The sequence below is a fragment of the Equus caballus genome, chromosome 3, assembly GCF_041296265.1.
Source record: "Equus caballus isolate H_3958 breed thoroughbred chromosome 3, TB-T2T, whole genome shotgun sequence".
NCBI classification, from domain to species: domain Eukaryota; kingdom Metazoa; phylum Chordata; class Mammalia; order Perissodactyla; family Equidae; genus Equus; species Equus caballus.
Window position 1 is genome coordinate 78,185,923 of NC_091686.1, and position 21,096 is coordinate 78,207,018.

General features: G+C 33.6%; 1 protein-coding gene across 50 annotated transcripts in view; it reads right to left on the minus strand.

The window, feature by feature from the left end:
• ADGRL3 (adhesion G protein-coupled receptor L3) overlaps positions 1–21,096 on the minus strand; it is an 801,265-nt gene that overhangs the window by 546,537 nt on the left and 233,632 nt on the right. For 7 of the 50 annotated variants that reach the window (XM_070262445.1, XM_070262433.1, XM_070262412.1 and 4 more), the window contains one exon: positions 552–677. The exons of the other annotated variants lie outside the window; for them this stretch is intronic. The gene's annotated coding sequence lies outside the window, so the exon portion shown is untranslated. The remainder of the gene's footprint in view (positions 1–551; positions 678–21,096) is intronic. 50 annotated transcript variants of the gene reach the window in all.

Sequence of the window (21,096 nt, forward strand, 5' to 3'; positions counted from 1 at the left end):
GCTTATAAACAGAGGTGTTTACTCAGGAAAGTCTTCCCGGTACGCAACACCTACTGTGTGCTCAGCTCCATTCAAGACACTTGGCAAAGGTTAATTTGTTTAATCCTCATGCTAATTCTTTAACTTACACACTATTATTATCACATCTTTTACGATGAAGATACTGAGGTACAGAACAATTAAATAATTTCCCAAGAAGACATCACTGTTCACAAGACACACAGTGGCAAAAAAAGAGATTCAAACTAGGCAGGCTGCTTCTAGAGCCTGAACTCTAAATCACAAGGCAATACTGCCCTTCTAAGATCTGAGGGCTGAGTGGAATCACTTAGGCGTGATGGTAGCTGGATCTCCCATTAAGAACAGAGAAAATTCCAATACTCTAACACTCTCTGGAATTAGGACAGAGTTATATGACAAAACCCAACCAAGTAGAACGGACAGTCCAGAACTCTGAGTCTAGCTCAAGGGACACAAAGAAGTAGGAAGAGTTTAATTACAACTTTTTAATATACTTTAGTGACCTGTGTTACTTTTATCTTTCATTTTACCTGAGAAATGCGGAGCTCTGTCCGTACAAAAGGGTGGTGGTGTTGATAGTCAATGACTCAAGTAGAGAAGTTAGGTGCCCTTTTTTCCCTGGTTCAGTCTGCCATTCATTCTCGTTATGCCAGCCACTGTAACAGAGCCTTTATTATAAAGTCCATTAAACAAGAAACAATGACTCCTCACAATTGTGAATAATTATCCTAATCCTATTTCCAGCCTCTATTGCAAGAGTCTCAGTTCTCCCCACTATTTGCAACCTGCAGATGCATAAGTCACCATTATTTTGGACAAAGAGAAAGAATTTTTAACTCAGTTGAGGTTAGGGTTTTGATAAAGTAAAATCTTATCTAAACTCTAATCGTCCTCTATACAAAAGAATATTTAGGACATCCTGAAAAAGACTTTTAGAGAAAAATGGTTCCTTTGAGGGTGATCTGACACAAGCAGACTTGTTGAAAAAAAAAGAGATCCCTCTCTAGCCATCTAGCATTGCTATTCCAGCTGCACCTCATAATGATTCAGCAAAGCCACAAAGTCAGGAAAACACGGCTAAAGCTGAGCTACCAAGTATTTATATGGCTGGCAGTAAAACACAGACACGGTTTCACAAAAAGTTACCTGACTATTGCTTAAGAGATGGTGGCAACTATATGGGTGGGGGTTCAGGAGAAGGAATGGAAGAAATTACGCCAGTGGTAACTGTTTTCCAACAATGAGGTTTTTACTTTGTTTTATTTCCTTTTATGTTTAATTTCTTTGCAGCACCTGTTGCAATATATGCTGGAATGATTTAGAGAGCTGTTAGCCTAAAGTGATTTTTATAACTATAAAGACTACAGGGGAAAGCGTGTTAGAGCCTGGCTATTTATTGATTCTCCAGCACACAAGTAAAAGAAAGCAATATGTGTATGAATGTGTCAGAATGTAAGTTCACATATGCTAAATTACTTAATCCTAAATTACTGTGCATTATACATTGCATAGAACTATTGTATGTGGACTTTTTACAAAGCAATATTTTATGAGGACAGCAATAGATGTTCAAAGAAAAAAGACAATTTGAAATAGTTAGGAGTTTTCCATCAATATTCAATGCAGTCATTTTAAAGTTTCCTCAGGTCATAAATCAATCATCATTAAAAGCTGGAAATATTTGAGGCTGGCCAGGTGGTGTACCGGTTAAGTTCACACATGCCACTTCGGTAGCCTGGGATTCGCCAGTTCCAATCCCAGGTGCGGACCTAGTAGCACTTATCAAGCCAGGCTGTGGCAGGTATCCGACATATAAAAGAGAGGAAGATGGGCACAGATGTTAGCTTAAGGCCAATCTTCCTCAGCTAAAAGAGGAGGATTGACAACGGATATTAGGTAAGGGCTAATCATTCTCCAAAAAAAAAATCTGGAAATATTTTGAAGCTCATACAGAATGATAATGAAACTGTTAAAATATTTAGAAGAAGGTGAAATATCAAATATTAATGAAAAAATCATTAATGAGGGAAAAAAGTCAATGTGATTGTCAGTCAATTAGTTTGCTAAGAAGGAAACTGAGTTCCACTAAAACCTCTAAATCCGTTTGCTCTAATAAGGAATTACTTAGAAATGTTTCCATCACACCCAATATTTAATAGAAGCACCAAAATTCAAGTGGTTACTATTCTTCAACAATAAGGTTTTAACTTTATTTTACTTTTTGTCCTATTTGGGTTGTATAAATACTGAACATCTAAAAAAGGAAATCAAATGTCTCAGAAATAAGCATTTCCAAAGATACATTAGCAAGTTCTCAGAGCTATAATTTAAGACTCAAATTTTTCACATCCAGACAGCACCATCAAGGCTTGTAAACTAGTTAAAAGAATTATAGATCAACCGCCATATAAAAAGGAAATAAATAAGAGGTATATTTCTGTAAATATGGGAGATAGTTGGTTTTAAAAACGTACTTCATAGTTTTACTTAGGAGACTGACCCACTCATATAAATGTTCAGTATAATTTTTCCCTAAACTTGAATATACTCAGAGAACATTCGCTTGAGTAAAATAAGAGCTTGTAGGTTAACACTGAATATTCCAGAAGGTGCTCATATCTTTTTTTAAATTTAAGGAATATTTGTACTCCTCACCGTGATTATTTCAAGAATCACACAGTTTGTTCTATCAAAGAAGTCAGATCCTCTCTTTACTTTTTACATTACATTTAGGAAGCATATTGAAGTAAGTGATTATTGACTGTTAGAGTTTAGAGGACAAAATGACATCAATCGTGCATGCTTTAGATAGCACCATAAGAGGTTTTTTGTTTCCAAAGCTCTAGCTTCCTCTTATAAAAGAGGCATTTTGACCAGCTAAATTATTCCAAAGTTTCAAATTCGAGCATTTGCCTCACACTAATTTACTGACTAACGCTTGGTAAATCACATCTAAGGTAACATCCTGTCTTTTCTCCAATCCACCCACCCCAACACACACAGAGAAATACACATTCTTTTCTCTGGATACCTGTGTTCTTCTCCATGTTCCTTTCAATCTATTAGCTGAGATATCATGGCATATTTGCCTTAACCAAGTTCTACTCTTTCCTCCCTTTGATAGAGGCCAAAGGTGTGACAAACACATTAGGTAAGTACAACACAATTTTATGCAATGATTACAATATTTTTCCCTAGCATAGATATCAATTCAGTGATTAAAAAGACAGAGAAAAACAGACAGACATGCAGCCACAGTCACGAATAAAAAAGAGAATGTATGTATGGATTCATAAATATTTTCATTGTTTCAAAAATCAAAAATATACATGAGAGAAAATGAGAATTAATCATCAAAGATTTTTTTAAATAAAAAATGGAAGTTGTTGAAGGAAAGCAAGATCTACAAATGGCAAAATGAAGTGTTAAATCATTAGGAGGTGATTTAGCTCTATTCACACAAACTGTGACAACGACACTACAAATCACTTCTACTCCAGAGTTTTTCAATTTCAAATGAGGTGCCTTTCTTTGCCACATTTTTTAAAGAAGTTATTCCTCAACTACATCAATCTTCATTTCATTTATTTATTCATTTATTTATGTGTCCATACCTGAAATGTAATCAAACTTCTCATTCATTTGTTCATTCATTCAACAGCTATTTATAGAGTAGCAGACACTGGATTTCTTCAGCTAAACATATGTTAAGCACTAGAATTCTTTCAATGTATGGTCCACAATACCATAAAAATAATTTCAAGAATAGAGCATGGAAGTCAAATGTAACAGTAATATTCTCAAGTGCTTCAGGCAGTTATCAAGCTTCACTGATAGGTGAAAGAGATTGGAACAAAACATATCTAAGATAAAATGCTTTTCTCCATTACCATTTTAATGTGCATAGCTCTATTATGGGCATTAAAAATTTAGTACCATCATGTGCCACATAATGACATTTTGGAGCACATATACAATGGTGGTCCCATAAGATTAGTACCACATATTTTAGGCATCTCGTAGACTATACCATCTAGGTTTATGTAAGTAGTATAAAGGAGGAAGAAATTTTCCCCTACCCTTCTAGGTTCTTTTAGCTGGTCTAAGAATTAAATTGACATGATACAGATAAACAGGAGAAAAAACAAACAAAACTTAAATTATGTATACGTGGGATAAACCCCGGAAAACGGAGTAACTCAACAAAACGGCCCTCACCTTAAATATTGTCCTCAACTAAAGACAAATGAAGATGTTGGGGGAGAGTCAAGAACTTCACAAGAAAGGGAGGTAATTCACAGGTAGGTGAAATGGAGCAAACACTTGGAAAACAAGTGTTTGGCCACACAAAAACAGAAGTTCGTTCGCACGAGGACGAAATCACCTAACAATGCATTTTTCAGAATGCACTCCTGTCATTAAGCAATGTGTAACTGCACTGCAATTATTTATTTATGTAACTGTTCCTTGTGCTTATCTCTTGTCTTTGAATTCCTCCAGGCCGTGTCTTATTCATTTCTACATGCCCAGGACCTAAACCAAAGATTGGTACAGCAGGTAATTATCACAAGGTTGATGAATAAATCAACTCATACATATAGTTTTAAAAATCTTACTTTTAAAATGTGTGGTTTCTAGTTTTTGCGCAGTGTGCTAAGTGCCTTAAACACATTTTTTTTCATTCAGTCTTTACAACAGTTTTATAATTTAGGTATTGTCATCTACGTTTTTTAATGTGGCCACTCAAAATCAAAAAGAGACAAGGAGCTTATCTAAAATCACCAAAGCTGACATTCAAGTTGGGATCTGTTCGATTTTAAATTCATTTTTGAAATTTTTTTTTTAAGATTTTTTAATTTTTTTCCTTTTTATCCCCAAAGTCCCCCAGCACACAGTTGTGTATTTTTAGATGTGGGTCCTCCTAGTTGTGGCATGTGGGACATCACCTCAGCACAGCTTGATGAGCCGTACCATGTCCGCACCCAGGATCCGAACTGGCAAAACCCTGGGCCACCAAAGCAGAGCGCACAAACTTAACCACTAGCCCACAGGGCCAGCCCCTAAATTCTTAAATAATAAGTTTTCCAAAATTATTACTGGTTTAGTCAAACTTTTATTGGTTTAATAACACAGGAAGACATCATTCATTCAACAAATACTTATTCAGTGACTACTTTCTACCAGGCATTCCAAATTCCAAGTCTGGAGACACAGCAGGGAACAAAGTGGGCAAAGCCTCTGATCTTACAAAACTTACAGTCTCCTGAGGATATTTAATTCTCTAAATAGTACTGAGTCCACTCTTGGCAATTTAATGGCATAAATAAGGCCATGTAAAACACACTCATGCATAATCTGATTTATGCTCCCTGTTCCACCAACAAGACCAACTATAATTTCTACAATGGAATTATCTAGTGGACATTTTATTCCTGACACCCATGTCAAATACTAATGACACAAAATGTTTAGGGCTTTTTTAAAACTACCTTTCAAATAAGAAAATAATATGGCAAGTTGAAATACATTTTACAGTCATTTTAGAGGTGAGAAACTTCTCAAGGCTTTGTTTGCTGACACTAGTTAATGGATGAGATAATCTAGAAATAAAATTGAAAGTGATCAGTTAGTGGAAATTATTTTAAATGTTATTTTCAACATTAAAATCTTTTCAAGTTTCACATTAAAAATAAGTTGGTTTATTTTTATTGTCTTGTGATGATATAACAAAAATATGTATCCCATATAAAATTTATGTATATTATTTTACCATTCAAGAGGCAGCCTAAGAATCCAAAACAAAGTACAGTTTTATTTTCCACAAGCATGTTGGACAAACTTACCAGTAGAAAAAACAAATTTTGGCAAAATCATTTGGAAGTTAGAAATAATATTCAAGTAATTATTGGATGTTTCTGAACATTAATTTTAAAATTACAAGAAATATAGGTAAAAAGTTTAATATTTTTCTTTCAATAAAGTACAATATAAATTCATCTAGATTATTTATGTAATTGAAAACCAAATGTCCCTCCAATTATATTTCAATTATATTTAAACATAATTCTATGTGTTGTGCTAGAGCTGAGAAATCTGTTTATGACAAAAATGTGGCTATTTATAGGTTGTATTTAGATTATTTCAAAACTTCTCAAAATTATTTCATAAAATCTTTCCCATCTTCCTCTGGAATGCTATATTAACTTATAATTGGAAAAATATTTAACATTACATGAAATATATTTGAAGTCTTGGCAAATTCCTGTATTTTTTAATTTGCATATGTATATGTTAATAAAGTAAATATATTTGCAGATACTTTATTGATATACAAAATACTTTAAAATGTAGCATTAACTAAGCTTTTTTATTATCTACTTGAGGCTTCTAAAATAATAATAATAATTTAAAATTTATTTAAATGTATTTTTCCAAAGCATACACTGACATCAGGATCCCACTGTTGAGGATCAGTTGACCACAACAATTTATAAAGGACATTTCTGAAGGATACCCCAAAGCCTTATGGTTCAGCTTGAGCTTCAGAAGATATGGATGTCAGAGGAATAGTTGTATTGCTCTGTAGACTAATATGCCTATTGTACTGCCTGAAGCATTCACCAATTATGTATACCATAAATATAAACTGATTGCCTGCATTAGAGAAGGTAGAAAGTACAGAACATATTTATATGCTTCAACCGTGATAAATTTTCTAGGAAACATATAATTAATAAATGCTCTATCTAAAAAAGCAACTTTAAATCAAGTACTCAAGAAAGAAGAATACCTTCCATATCAGTTACATGCAATGCATATTCCTGGTCCTAATATTAAAATATGTATTATATAATATAGACTTGAATAATTTCAGTATTAATGTTATTTTAAAGTAATAGAAATATATTTTAAATGCTCTGATTTTAGAATTTTAGTTAAAATGTTTTCCAAAAGTCTAAACTAAATGCAAAAAGCACTAGAGAGATTTCTAGAGTAAATGGATGTTCTAAAATATAAACAGTGCAAACAAAAGGTTAAATGTAAAAAATTAAATTTAAGAAACGAAAATATAAAAACATCTTGGCAGAGAGAGTAAACCTGATTTAGCATGTCCCAACTAACAACTTTGCATATTTATTTTCCCAGGACAGGCATTAATGACTCCTTATTTAAGTTTCAACCTCTTGCTATTTGTCCATGCACTCCTTATCGTAACATGCTAAATTTAAGAATAAATTATAAGACTTGTTTTGAAAACACAACTTTGTTCCAATGCAATTGATGTGTTTGGGAAACTAAGCAAAATGCAACTTTTGCATTTGCTTATGTGAGATTTTGTAGTCAAGAAACACTAAGTCATGGGTCTGCAAATGTATGCAAAGCCGGCAGATGGTCTGTTTTTGTAAATAAAGCTTTACTGGAAGACAGCCATGCCCATTCTTCTATGTATTGTCTATGATTGCTTTCATGCTTCAAAGGTGGAGCTGAGTCATGGGAACAGACCATCTCTGGCCCTTTAAGAAAATGGCTGCACTCAGCTGAACTAAGCTACAGAGGAATATCCAACGTGCACAAACATACTTTCAAATGTCTACTAGTGACTTCAGTTTACTGTGTATGTTATGAGTCATGCCCATCCACATCTGTGTTGGAACTTGCCATCCGATTTCAGATAACCCTCATACCCACTCCTTCCTTATAATAACTCACAAGCTGACACCCACTTCCACAACAAAGCTGAAGTCTTTTTCAAGGTAAAGCACCATATTTATTGCATTTATTATGTTCCTATCATTTTTCTTTTTAAAGTGCCACTGATGAAGTTCTTGAGTGTTCTGCCCCTAAATTAGGATGGCCATATTAAAGTTAAAAGTGCAGGATGCAGGAGGACAGCCTGGTGGCGTAATGGTTAAGTTCACACACTCTGCTCTGGCAGCCCAGGATTCACCAGTTTGGACCCTGGGCAAGGACCTATGCACCACTTATCGAGTCACAGTGTGGCAGGCATCCCACATATAAAATAGAAGAAGATGGGCACAGCTGTTAGCTCAGGGACAATTTTCTTCAGCCAAAAGAGAAGGATTGGCAACAGATGTTAGCTCAGGGCTAATCTTCCTCAAAAAAATGCAGGATGCTAAGTGAAATTTTAATTTCAGATGAACATCATATACTTTTTTAGTATAAGTATGTCCTGAGTATGACAGATCATTATTTACAAACTTTCCCTCTCCCCTTGAACTATACCGAGGAACATGGAAAATTAAGAGGGGCTATGTCTGCTCCTTTTGTCATTTCCTTTCTACGTTCACTTTACTTTAAAATTATTTTACCTTTGGAAGAATATTAGCTCCATAACTGAGGCTTACATTTTTGTATCAAACACCCAGGAGGTAGGAAAAAGCAAACATCTGAGCAGTGGGCCAGTGAAACAGCTCTGATTAGGCCCAAATGTGATTAATCTTTACTCTCTTTGGTGTACGAATTGGGCTGTTTTAGCTTTGGCTCTATCTTATGCCAAGAGGCAGGTACTGTACAACCATTATACTTGCTGAACAATGGCTTTTTATCCTGGCTAACACCGTGACACCTGGCTAGGCTGATTGGCCCATTATACTCGGCCAAGTCTAAAACAACACTCTCTACATAACTTTATATCTTCTCTTTCTCGTTTTTTATTTTTCTAAAATATTCAACTCTATTACTTCCCCTGTTAAGTGACATTTAAGGAATTGCTTACCAAAGGACAATAACACTAACAAGTCATCATATCCTTTGCTAATTATGCTTTAGTACATAACATGTTTTTCTACTGATTCAGTGAAAGAGACCAAACCAAGCCCGAAGCATCCAGAAGACTACTGCCCAGACTCCTCTATTTTGGAGCTACTGCCTCCACACTAATACTTCCTTTTCCCTTCAGAGGCCCCCTCTTCTCAAACTCTCACTTCTTGTTATCCACCTTACTTAAGAAATAATGTGATAAACGTCTTTACCTAAAGCTCTGCTAGGGCTCAAGTCATTATTCTTCCCAGCAACATCTGCATTTTAACAAAAGGCAAGAATTGATCTTATTGGAGATTTCACTCATCAGCAAAGTAAGCAGTTAGTGGATGCTGGGGCATTCTGGCACCCTTGAAATCACAATATGTAGACAATGTGTAGAAAACAATTTACTATACGTATTTTTAAGTTCAGCCCAAATTGGAAACACACAATGATATCATAGTTCTTCCTGTCTCCATTTATGCATTCAATAGAGACAGACAGGTTCCTAAAAGGGTTATTAAAATGAAAGGTCGAGTATAAATTTTATAACAAAAAGTTCTTTAATTACATGTATAAATATTATATTTTTAGTATATTTGCACAGTTAATAATACATGCTTATGCATTTATGATGTTTCTGTTTGATTTTTTAATTACTATTTTTTTTTAATTAGATAAAGGCAGCCTCTCCGAGCAGATGAATAACAGAAAATAAAGGATGCACTTGTGAGCTGACTCACACCAACTAAGAGACATGGAGCTGGCACTGGTTGAACTCTTGAGGTAAATCACTGATCCAGCTTGGGTCTTATTTGTTACATTACGGAGTTTATGTATATCTATTCAATATGGTGACTACTAAGATCTGTGCTGGTGAATTAGAAAGAAGAAATGATTTAGTTCTTAACGATTTTTTTAAACATTACAGGTTCTTAAGTGCCTAAAAATTTAGTGCTGATGAATGAGAATGGATTTAAAATTTAAGATTAAATTTGTGTCCTTAATATTTAATGTGACAAATTTATAAAGATAATTCATATATAGCAGTATGTGAGCTGAATAAGATAAACTAAAATTCATTTTTAATGGTGATATAAAATTCAACTATTCAGTTTAGTAAATGCATATTTATTAATAGCCTACATATAAGGTTCTCTATCTTATCTCACTCTGCAGCATTTTTCAATAAATGACATATTATTTATTTATTTATTTATTTTGTGAGACTGATTGGCCCTAAGCTAACATCTGTTGCCAGTCTTCCTCCTTTTGCTTGAGGAAGATGGTCCCTGAGCCAACATCCATGCCTACCTTCCTCTACTTTGTATATGGAATGCCACCACAGCATGGCTTGATGAGGAGTGTCTAGGTTCATGCCCGGGATCCAAACCTGTGAACCCTGCGCCGCCAAAGCAGAGCACACGAACTTAACCACTATGCCACCAAGCCGGCCCCAACATATTATTTTATTTCTAATGCATTGTTTATTTCTGTCCCTCTAGCTAAAATATACATTCCAGGAGAGCACAGATTTTTTTTTTTACTGCCATATATAAACCAAGGGCATAAAAAAGTATTTAATCAGATATCATTAAACATTTGTTAACCAAATAATAAATGAATGGAAATATAAAGACAGTTTAAAATGCAATCACTGGATAAAAATATTTCTCCTTTGACTACACATTTTGAAAATTCGAATATACGTATTTTTTCCCCTCTAAATATTTAATAGAATGTAAAGAAAATAATCTACTCTTTATATCTTGGTGTTGTGTTTAATATTCAACAGAACTCCTAAAAAAAATATTACCATCAGTTATATTATAAAACATCCACATCTTTGAACAAGTACCTTACTGATGATTTGGTGATATATTAATTGTATTAAATCCTTTAAAAGAAAATGTGATAAATAGGAACTAGAAAAATAAAGGGAATTGAAATTCTGAGATATTAGTTTCATGCAAACCACATTGCAATTTCACTATTTGAAAAAATAAAATATCTAGAGGACATCTAGGATAACAGGGTTCCAAAAAGGAAATAAATAAATGCCTTATAGTTTAAAATATATTTCCTATATAATTTAAAATTAATATTGGTCAGAAATATGTAACCTAAAAAATTGGGTTGGATAATTTCATGAAGTAAATTCAGTTCCCTGGCAAAAAAGCATTATATTTTCTTATTTTATTTTATTTATTTTATTTTTTTTTAGATTGGCACCTGAGCTAACAACTGTTGCCAATCTTTTTTTTTTTTTCCTGCTTTATCTCCTGAAACCCCCCCGTACATAGCTGTATATCTTAGTTGCAGGTCCTTCTAGTTGTGGGATGTGGGACGCTGCCTCAACGTGGCCTGGTGAGCAGTGCCATGTCCACGCCCAGGATCCGAACCCTGGGCCGCCGCAGTGGAGCTCGAGAACTTAACCACTCGGCCACGGAGCCAGCCCCTATTTTCTTATTTTAAGTTGGAATAAATTAGTATCCAAGATCAAAGTTCAGGAAGTTACCTATTTCTATTCCTATTATTTTCCCAAATTTGTTTCTCCTAAGACAAATCACTATTTGGAAGTTGACAAGAAAATTATTAGATCATGTTCATATGTTAAAATAGTTTTATAAATCATCTATCTAGTACATATTTCATATATAAACAACCATCACTGGAGGAAATATTTCTAGTCCTAAAATTATATTAATTTTTCTGACCAATTATTAACATTTTATTTATCATTTATTTAGAAACCTCCTTGAAAATCAAGCATCAAAGTAACTCACTTAGCTCAGATTTTTAAAATTAGGAAAAAATGAATTATTATAGGTGAAGTAAAGATATTCAACAATTGTTTCATCATATATTTTATTAATTAATACTCTAATATTTATATCTCTGGATATATCTAGTTATTTATATTCACTTCGCAAGAAACAAATACAAATCAAATAGCAGTAGTCCAAATCGTAGTGCAAAGTACACTATCTATTATGACAAAAAGAAGAATATTATCATATGCAATCTATTTTTAGATAGTTACTATGCACAAACATATTAACTCATTGACAAAGCATCCTGACAAACTTGTGGCAAAAAGGCATTTCAGGATGCCTGAAGACCTCCGAAAAGACTGACTTCTACATTTGCAAGAGGTATTAAAAAATCAATGGCTTTTTATTTACTTTTGGAGATTAGAACTCCGGGCCAAAAATCTGTGTGTGTGTGTGTGTGTGCGCGTATATACACACAAAATTTTATAAAGAAACTCAAGTCTTCAAAAATAGCTAAGAAATTTCAGCCTTGTGCAATCCAATTATTTTGTAAGTCAGTAAAATAAGAGATGTTAAATGACATTCCTAAAATTCATGCATATAGTAGCAGAACTTAAAAGCGAACACATGAATCTTAATTGCCAATTCAGGTCTCATTCTCAAATAACATACTGAATCTGATCAGTCACAAAGAACGAGAAACAAGTCAGAAGGGATTAAAAATGTAAATTAAAGCCCTATTAATTTGATTAAATTCCCATTATTCAACAGTATGTAATTTGCATTTTAACAGAGGTTTTCAAACCAAGCTACTGCAGAACATGACTGTTACATGATTTCAGCTGAGTGTTCTGCTATCAAAACTGTATTCAGAGAAAAGAATAAGCTAATGGATAGAATTTTCTGAATTTTAAATTTCTCTTTAATTTTTTCTTAATGTATGAGATGGTGAGTTAATGAAAATTATGCTTTTAATTACTTGATGTTTAATAATCAACTTCCCATACTTTTCTAAAGTAAGCGCTATGACTACTAGGTGCTAACCCATAAATATTTGAGAGTGACTAAATAAAACTTGGTGAAATAACTTTTTTAAGTACTAAATAAGTCTACTTTACATCTGGAAAAAATTATTATTAAGTTGGGCAATTATATATTTTCACACTGTGTTTTAATAAAGAAAGATTGGCTTTTTAAAAACAATGGGAACAGCCACCAAATCACACTCTGAAAAATAATTAAGGGCAAGGAGAGTACCTCATGATATATTAATTTAAGTAAATGACACAAACCGTACCTGTATTCTGGTCCATAAAAACTATGTATCATAAAAAAAAATAAGTTCATATTTTTTCAGGACCACAAAGAAGTAAATCAAAATATGAATAAATGATAATCATTGGTAGAAAAAGATGAAAAAAATTAGAAATCAAGTTTTATAACTCCCTGAATTTTACCATATAATAATAAAATTTGCATGACTAAATTTTAAACAATAAACGGAAAGTCATTTCTCACCTTCTCCTTCTGATAACTTCTTAGGCATATTTCGAGACCCACCTCAATACATCTCATTTCAAAACTCTTATTTACCTCTTCTAGACTCAAAAGTATCCTGAAATAGTTTTATCTGAGCCACATACCATTTTGTTTGTTTGTAACTTGTTGCCAAAAGCCCAGGAGCTGTGTTTTACTTTTATGCTTGCTCTGCCTGAGTTACACAGCAAGGGCAGGCAGCAGGTATAGGATGAAGGCTCGTTAAATAGCTAAGTCCATGAGCACCTTTAGGGTTTGTTTCATAATACTTTGTTCAAATATCTGGTTTGTTTTATTAGTAAATATATATTCCCAACAGACAATTTAGTAAAGATCAAGTGAATGAAACAGATATAACTCTTAGTACCTATGTGAAATTGTTTTTTTGTTGAATAACTAAACTTGTATCTCTACATTGTTATTGATCAAAGGTGCTTTACGTCTACTTCTCAAGTAATAGGTTTATTCAATTTCAAATATCTCAATGATACAAAAGAATATGCTTTGTTAAGTAAAGTAGAACTATTATCCAGAAATATTTCTTAATTTAGAATCAAGTAAAGAATAGAATGGAGTGGAATGGAATAGAATACAGAATAGCATAGAGTACAGTAGAAGAGAAGAAATACAGTAGACTAGAATAGCAAAGTTGAATAGTTCTGGATTATTAATAAGAATGCTATTTATTATCCTTATAAATATTTGTTTAATTGCTTACTTCCATTCAAATGTAAATTCCAAGAGAACAATGTTTTCTGTCTGTTTTGTTCACACCTACAATCTCAGGGCCTGACACATGGTTGATGCTCAGTATATTTGTTGAATAAATTATTTAGAATATTGTAGCTTCAGCATCCAGCTTCAAGATACAGCTGTATTCTCACCATAGTTTATTTTTTTCTAGTGATAAGTGTCCTCATCTATAACCCATGTCACAGGAAAACATTTCAACTTTGAAAATATTCCCAAGTTATGATTAATTTTGCTTTGCACTTTTAATAATACTGCTTTGATGTCTTTCCCACTGCTTTGTCCACTCCTCCAGCCTTCACGTGATCTTCTTTCTGCTTCAAGAATCATCATTACCTAGGAAATAACCTTTTTGAAGTGTTTCAAATCTAAACAGTTGCTTCCCTCCCCCTTAAACTAAAAACTTAGTTCAAGATTATAAAGTGGTTTTCTTAAGAGTTTTTGTTTTTATTTTGGTTTTGGTTTTGCTTTAACAAACAGGTAAATATATTACCAGCCACATAATGAAATTTCCCATCTTTAATCTGTAATATCATTGTTACTGAGGAAGGATTTCCAACGTGAAAGGCATTCACGCCTTCCTGGTAGAGTGAGCTCTCGACAAGAGAAATTCCAAAGACAGATGCTTCTCTCCCATGTAGATGAAGGAAAAAAAATCTTACATTCTATCCAATCATATATGTGTATAATTGTCTAGTCTGTGATTAAAAAATGTATTTGTATTTGGCTATCAGTCTACATAGACAAAAGACTAGAGACTATATGTATGCGTATAAATAAATAAATATATATATATATATATATATATATACACACGCACATGTGTATGCAAACAAAAAGCTACCACTTGTTCAGCCAAATTCATTCTGACTATATGCAAAGTAAAATATTCTAAATCTCAGAAAAGCTCATTGTTGTAACGTATGATTTATTCATATTAACTATCCAGGGTTATAAATCAAGCTCTTCACACTCCAGCACACCATAATAACACATCCTTCCTTTCACCCAAAAAACCCATCCTATTTCATACATTCTCATTGTTTTAAAAATAAATCTGTATTTTGAAGTAAATTTAAACATCAAAATAACTGTCTCATGTTAAAAGTTATCTAAATAAACTAAAAGAACAAAGGTAGGAATGAAAAACAACTCAAGCAAAAAAAAGAAAAAAGAAAAAAATCAGTGACCAAAAGCACGTACTTTTCCTCAAGATATATTTTTTTCTTTCAATGAAACCAGTATTCTGAAAGATGTACAGATTTTCTTAACTTCTTTTCCAAGACCACCAAGTTAAGGTGAACCTTAGTCACAGGACTTGTTTAATTAAAACCTCATGCTATTCAGAGCCGCAGGAAGAACTGTAATTCAAGGATAGGCAACCAGGCTAGCAGAAGCTTTCCTTTCTGCCAAGCACTCTGCTGAGCACTTTCCATATGGCAACTCATTTAACATTCACAACAACCTTACAAAGTAAAGACTCTTAGTATCCCTCATCTGTATGTAAACAGACTGAGGAACAGAGAATATAAGTGACCTGCGCAAGGTCACTCAACAAGTAGCTGGCAGAGCCAGGATTTGAAACCTGACTGGTCCACATCCACTCTCTTCACCACTACACTTTACTTCTCCATTATACACGTTTCTTACAAATTATATTAGTTCAAACTTTGTGTTGTCATGCATATTCAGCTCCTTTTCAAGAATATCTTATTTTCATTGTTCTTCACAGTAAATCGATACTTGAAATTAATATGTCTAGGCATGGTTTTAGGTCTTTTCATGTCCAAGTACTTTTTTCCCCAGAAAAATTTAGCAATAATGGGTTTTACACCACCATAAGCTTTAAAACAGTTTAAGGTCTACATGTCAGCTGCTTTTCCAAGCTGATCTAGAGCCAGCCCTGATGACCTGGTGGTTAAAGTTCAGTGCTCACCACTTCAGCAGCCTGGGTTTGCTTCTAGGTGGTGGAACCAAGCCACCCATCTGTCAGTTGCCATGCTGTGGTGGCAGTTCACATAGAAGAACTACAAGGACTTACATCTAGGATATACAACCATGCACTGGGGCTTTGGGGAGGAAAAAAGAGGAAGATTACCAACAGATGTTAGTTTAGGTTGAACTTCCCCTGCAAAAAAAGAAGATCTATAAATTGCAAAGGAGAAAGCTATTGCTATCTTGAGGAGCAATTTCAAATCCTGGAAGTAACTTTCCCAAGCACTCTTTATTAATGTCAAATCATAAAACTGTTGATTAAAATAGTCTATTAAAAATTGTGAGCATTAATAACTTTGTATTCCTAATGAAAATATTAGCTAGTGTGATGTTGTGTATATAAAATTAAGGGTAAGTGACAGCTCAGAAAAAACATAGTATAAAATGTGTTGCTTTGTTTTTAGGTGAAGCTATGGAAAATAGCAGGCCATTAGAAAGTCACAGCAAACTTGACAGTTGCCCCCCTGCCCACAGCACTGCCTACGGGCTGCATTCACAGCTGGCACTGGGTGTGCATAGAGAGTCTGTGTGGAAAGAAATCACTTATATATGATCCTCAACACAAGTCCGTTTATTTATGTTTTAGGTTATCAATTTTAAAATACATTAACGTTATCTACATTTTCTATTTTGCTATTTTATTAGAAATGATCATTCAAAGAGAGAAAGGAGCCTATGTCTTTACCTAGCCTTAAACTCCTAACCTCACTAAGAGAAGAAAAAAATATCCAAAATGATAATAATACTGTAATCATGAATATTTGCTTTATGTCTAGCAACATTTCTGCCTTGCAAGTGGGGAACAGAGGAATAAAGAATTAAAGATAAAAATTTACAAATAAACATCATTTATAAGGATTTAAAGTAAAATATATGTGGTACATATTTGGCCAATAGGAGACTCAAAATCATTTATCAAGATTTTATAATATAAATGATGTGTATAAATAAATATTAGCTCCTAAATCTCAAAGAATTTCAAGGAAAGTTTATTTCAAAAAGCCACATTAATAAATTAATAAACAAATACAAATCTAATTTACAGATTAAAGAGTGAAATGATTGAATTTCAGCTGGTCTTGAAGGTTTAGGAAGCATGTGCTTTTTGTTTATAAGTTCTTATCACTTAATTTAAATCTTTAAATTTATCATTTAAATATTTGGCTTGCATAACAAATTCACATCTAAAAAAATATAGATTATCATGTTGGTAATCAATGTAGGAGCAACGAGTTGTGTATATAGATATTACCATAGTCGTGTGTGTGATAAAGGTTAACCTTATACTATTACTAAATCACACACTCATTAAGCTTAAAATTAATCAAAATAATGAAAATTATCATTGTTCATTTTAAAAAATCTATTAACCTAACGGAGTGAGAGCCTACAACATGCTCAGTATAGGGAAAATAATATTCAAATTGCAGAAACTGATTTGGTATAACTTTTAAAGGTGAGAAAAATTACGATAAATATGAAAATAAAAATACATGTTATATGAAACCAGAAGTTTTCATGTACAACAGTCACTACTTATGTATTTGCAGAAATAAACCTTACATTTTGTTTTAATCTTTCCTTCATGAGTTCTGCATAAGATTCTTATTTCTCACCAATAACTAATTTTATAGTAATTTCTACCAAGGTCATCTATGCAATTTTTTCTTATCTACCACTAAAAATACAGCAATGGCCCTAAAGAATATTACTAGAGGAAAGAATAAGAATATGAAAAAAGACAAGAAAGCTGAGGCAAGAAAATAATTAAAAAAACAATAATAGTATTAATGGGTAATATCGTTCACCATATGAATAGAACCAAGAAAAGTCATTGGTATTAAAAGATGGAATGGAAAAGTTTTCTTTAAAAAAAAAATATATATATATATATATATATATCTCTCTTCATTGTTTGCTACCTCTTTATAAAAATCCTGACCAGTATTCAATATAATGGTCAGCCCTGGTGGTCTAGTTGTTAAGATTTGGGGTTCTCACTACCACAGCCTGGGTTGTCCCCCATTCAAGAGAACCATACCATCCGTCTGTCGGTTGTCATTGTGTAGCAGCTGCAGGTTGCTGTGATGCTGAAAGCTATGCCACCAGTATTTCAGATACCAGCAGAGTCACCTTTGGTGGACAGGTTTCAGCAGAGCCTCCAGACTAAGACAGACTGGGAAGAAGGAACTGACCACTCGCTTTGGAAAAAACTGGCCATAAAAACTATATGAATAGCAGTGGAGCATTGTCTGCTACAGCACCGGAAGGTGAGAGGATGGGGCAAAGAGACTGGGCAGGGTTCTGCTCTGCTGTACACAAGGTCACTAGGGGTTGGAATCAAGCCCACAGCACTAACAACAAATTCAGTATGACAGGAATTATTTCTCAATGATAAATCCAAAAATTATATCACATTATCAACTTGATTTATCTGTATTTTTAGTTCTGCCAACTTTACATTTCAAATTTTTGCTTTTTAGCTACCTCTTAATCAAACTCTGTTAACATAAAATAGATCTTTGCTTACATAAGTCAAATAGCTTTCAATAATCTCTTATTTACAATTAAGTGAAACAGCTAGGAATCAGGAAGATACAAGCTTGTTTTGGAATCATAGGCATGGTAGTTTCAAAGGTGATATCATATATTTCCATCAACCACATGGAAAACAGGGAACATTCTTAGCAAATGTGAAGTTCATGGAATCTAAAACAAGTGAAATATAAATGGAGATACCAAACAATTCACTCAATTTCTAAACACAAGCTACCTGGATCACCCATACTAATTCAATTAAAATGAACAACTGAACAACAATAGCAATTTGTAAGCAATTCAAGAAAATATATATATATGTATATATAAAAATATCTTTATTATGTATATACTACATATATTTCTTTACACACACAATATGTGTGTGCAGATACTTGTGCAACTTTTAGATAATATTATTCCTAGTGCTACTACCTATTATAATGTTTTTTAAATGAATTAAGGAAGTTAGGGAGGCTAACAGAAGTTCCTCAATATGGTAGAAGTAAAATTATGTCTTTGTATAAGAAATAGACAATAATTATAAATTATAAATTGATGTACACCTGTGAGTTCAACTCAATTTTCAATTATCTGCACAAGCATGAGGTACTAGGTAGAACCAACATGGCTTTGTAAAGTACAAATACTTTCAAAACAATTTATTTTTTTTCCTGTGACAAACTTAGAGGCAATGTAGATAAGGAGAAAGCAATATATTTAATCTGTGGACCTCAGCGATTGTTTTGATTTTAATCGATAACACTATTCATTACAAACCAAAATGATAATTTTGTGACTAAATAGGCCAATATCTAGCTATCTAAAAGGGGTTTGTCAGTTACACAACAATTTGAGATAGTCCATGTCAATAGTTACCGCCAGGAATCAATCCAAAGGATGCAAAAAATAAACATATTTGTAAACTTTATGAATAATTAATTTGAGAATATGATAATCAAGTAGACCTCTGTCCTACATTATTGAGATTGCTTCCTAAATAGGGGTCCTTCCACCAGTCTCATCCTCTACCAATCCATCTTCCATATCACTTTTCTATCTATAATATATTCCTGACATGCTACCAACCCCTTAAATCCTTTAAAACTTCATACTGCCTAAAAAATAAAGTTCAATATCTTTAGACTAATATTAGAAACACTTCACAACCTACCCACATCTTAACTGAACTTACTCAGAATGTTGTTACTTTGCTGTTTCCACATCTTTCACTGCTGACCTAGTCTCCTCTCTTCCCAATCACTCTATGATACTTCCGAACTGCAAGAGCACTTATGGTCTTTATCATTTATTTATAATTTAGTATATAACTTCTAATAAGGTAATCTATGCGTGTCTCTCTGTTTGAGTTCCTGGAAAATTAATATGAAACTTATGGTGAATATTTCCTAAGCAGTCTACACAATAAAATTTAAAAACTCAGGAAAATAATAATAATAAATCTTCCATAAATTGCCAAGCTATTTTATACACTGGCATTTTTGTTCCAGGCATTTGTGAAATAAGTGCTGTCTCGCTTGCCTATTCCATTAACTAAAGAAGGTACATCATGAGATTTCACGACACAAATGCTCCAAATCTCAAAATGGATTGTAGACATATCATATTCATTATAGTTATACCGACAATTTTAGTGAGAAGGATGAAAATATAGGATTAGACTTACATGTTTTATGCCTTAAAACACTGTTAATGGTTTACAAGAAGCTAAGGATGATTTGAAACACCAAGCAAGGTACATTTCAAAGATTCTCAAACATTACCACCACGAGTTCAACAAAGAACAATAGTTTGTCTTCCTGTTCCAGGAATGAACAAAAACTGAGACAATATCCACAAGATTTGGAACATTGTCATAAATGTGACTAGTGTTCTAGGTCAGATTCTCTTGGAAGCAGACACTTGGTCCAAGACATTTTTGCAGGACTACTTGGGAACAACACTCAAGAGGGAGTGAGGGAAGCAGAGCTGAGCAGAGGGCAAGGTTAAACTGTGGTAAGGGTAAAAACGGAGGCTCAGCCTATTCTCAGGAAGACTGAAAGGCAAGATGGCCATTGAGTGTAGTCTGTGCAATGAGGCAATGGAGAGGGTCTGGGTACCCTAGTATTGACCACTCACTCCAGGAAGACTTCCCTAGGACAGAGACCTAACTCTGAGCAGAGAGATTCAGCTGTCGGCCCAAAGCAGCCACACTCCAGGCAACTGCGGGAAGCACTGCTGAAGAGGAGGAATCAGGACAATGTATACAACATCATCACAACAAGTGATTTCTTTTGTGTAGGGAGAAGTCAAGGGCTTTTCAAATAAAGTAATGCAAAATCAGAAGTCAGTATATATTAACCTTAGTCTACTGTAGTAAAATCCTTTAGCTGGTCTGCTTCTTACTATTACTTCCTGTGACTTTTGGAAAACCAACCTCTGTTCTTGTTCCACTAAGATCACAAATGATTAAAGGGGACTGGTGGCCAGTTGAAGTGGTTTGCAGAATATGTCCAGATTAGGCTACGTGTTGGTCTACTCCAAATATATAAACTTACATATACATATAGAAAGAGAGTCTGAAGATTACAGTTGAGCTTTCAGAAGGCATACATAATTCTCACTCAATCACATATTATTTTTTGCACCTCTGAATCCTTTGGTAAGGAAGCTCAATTCAAAGTTTGAATGTCCACTTATACTAGAAAATATTGCCCCT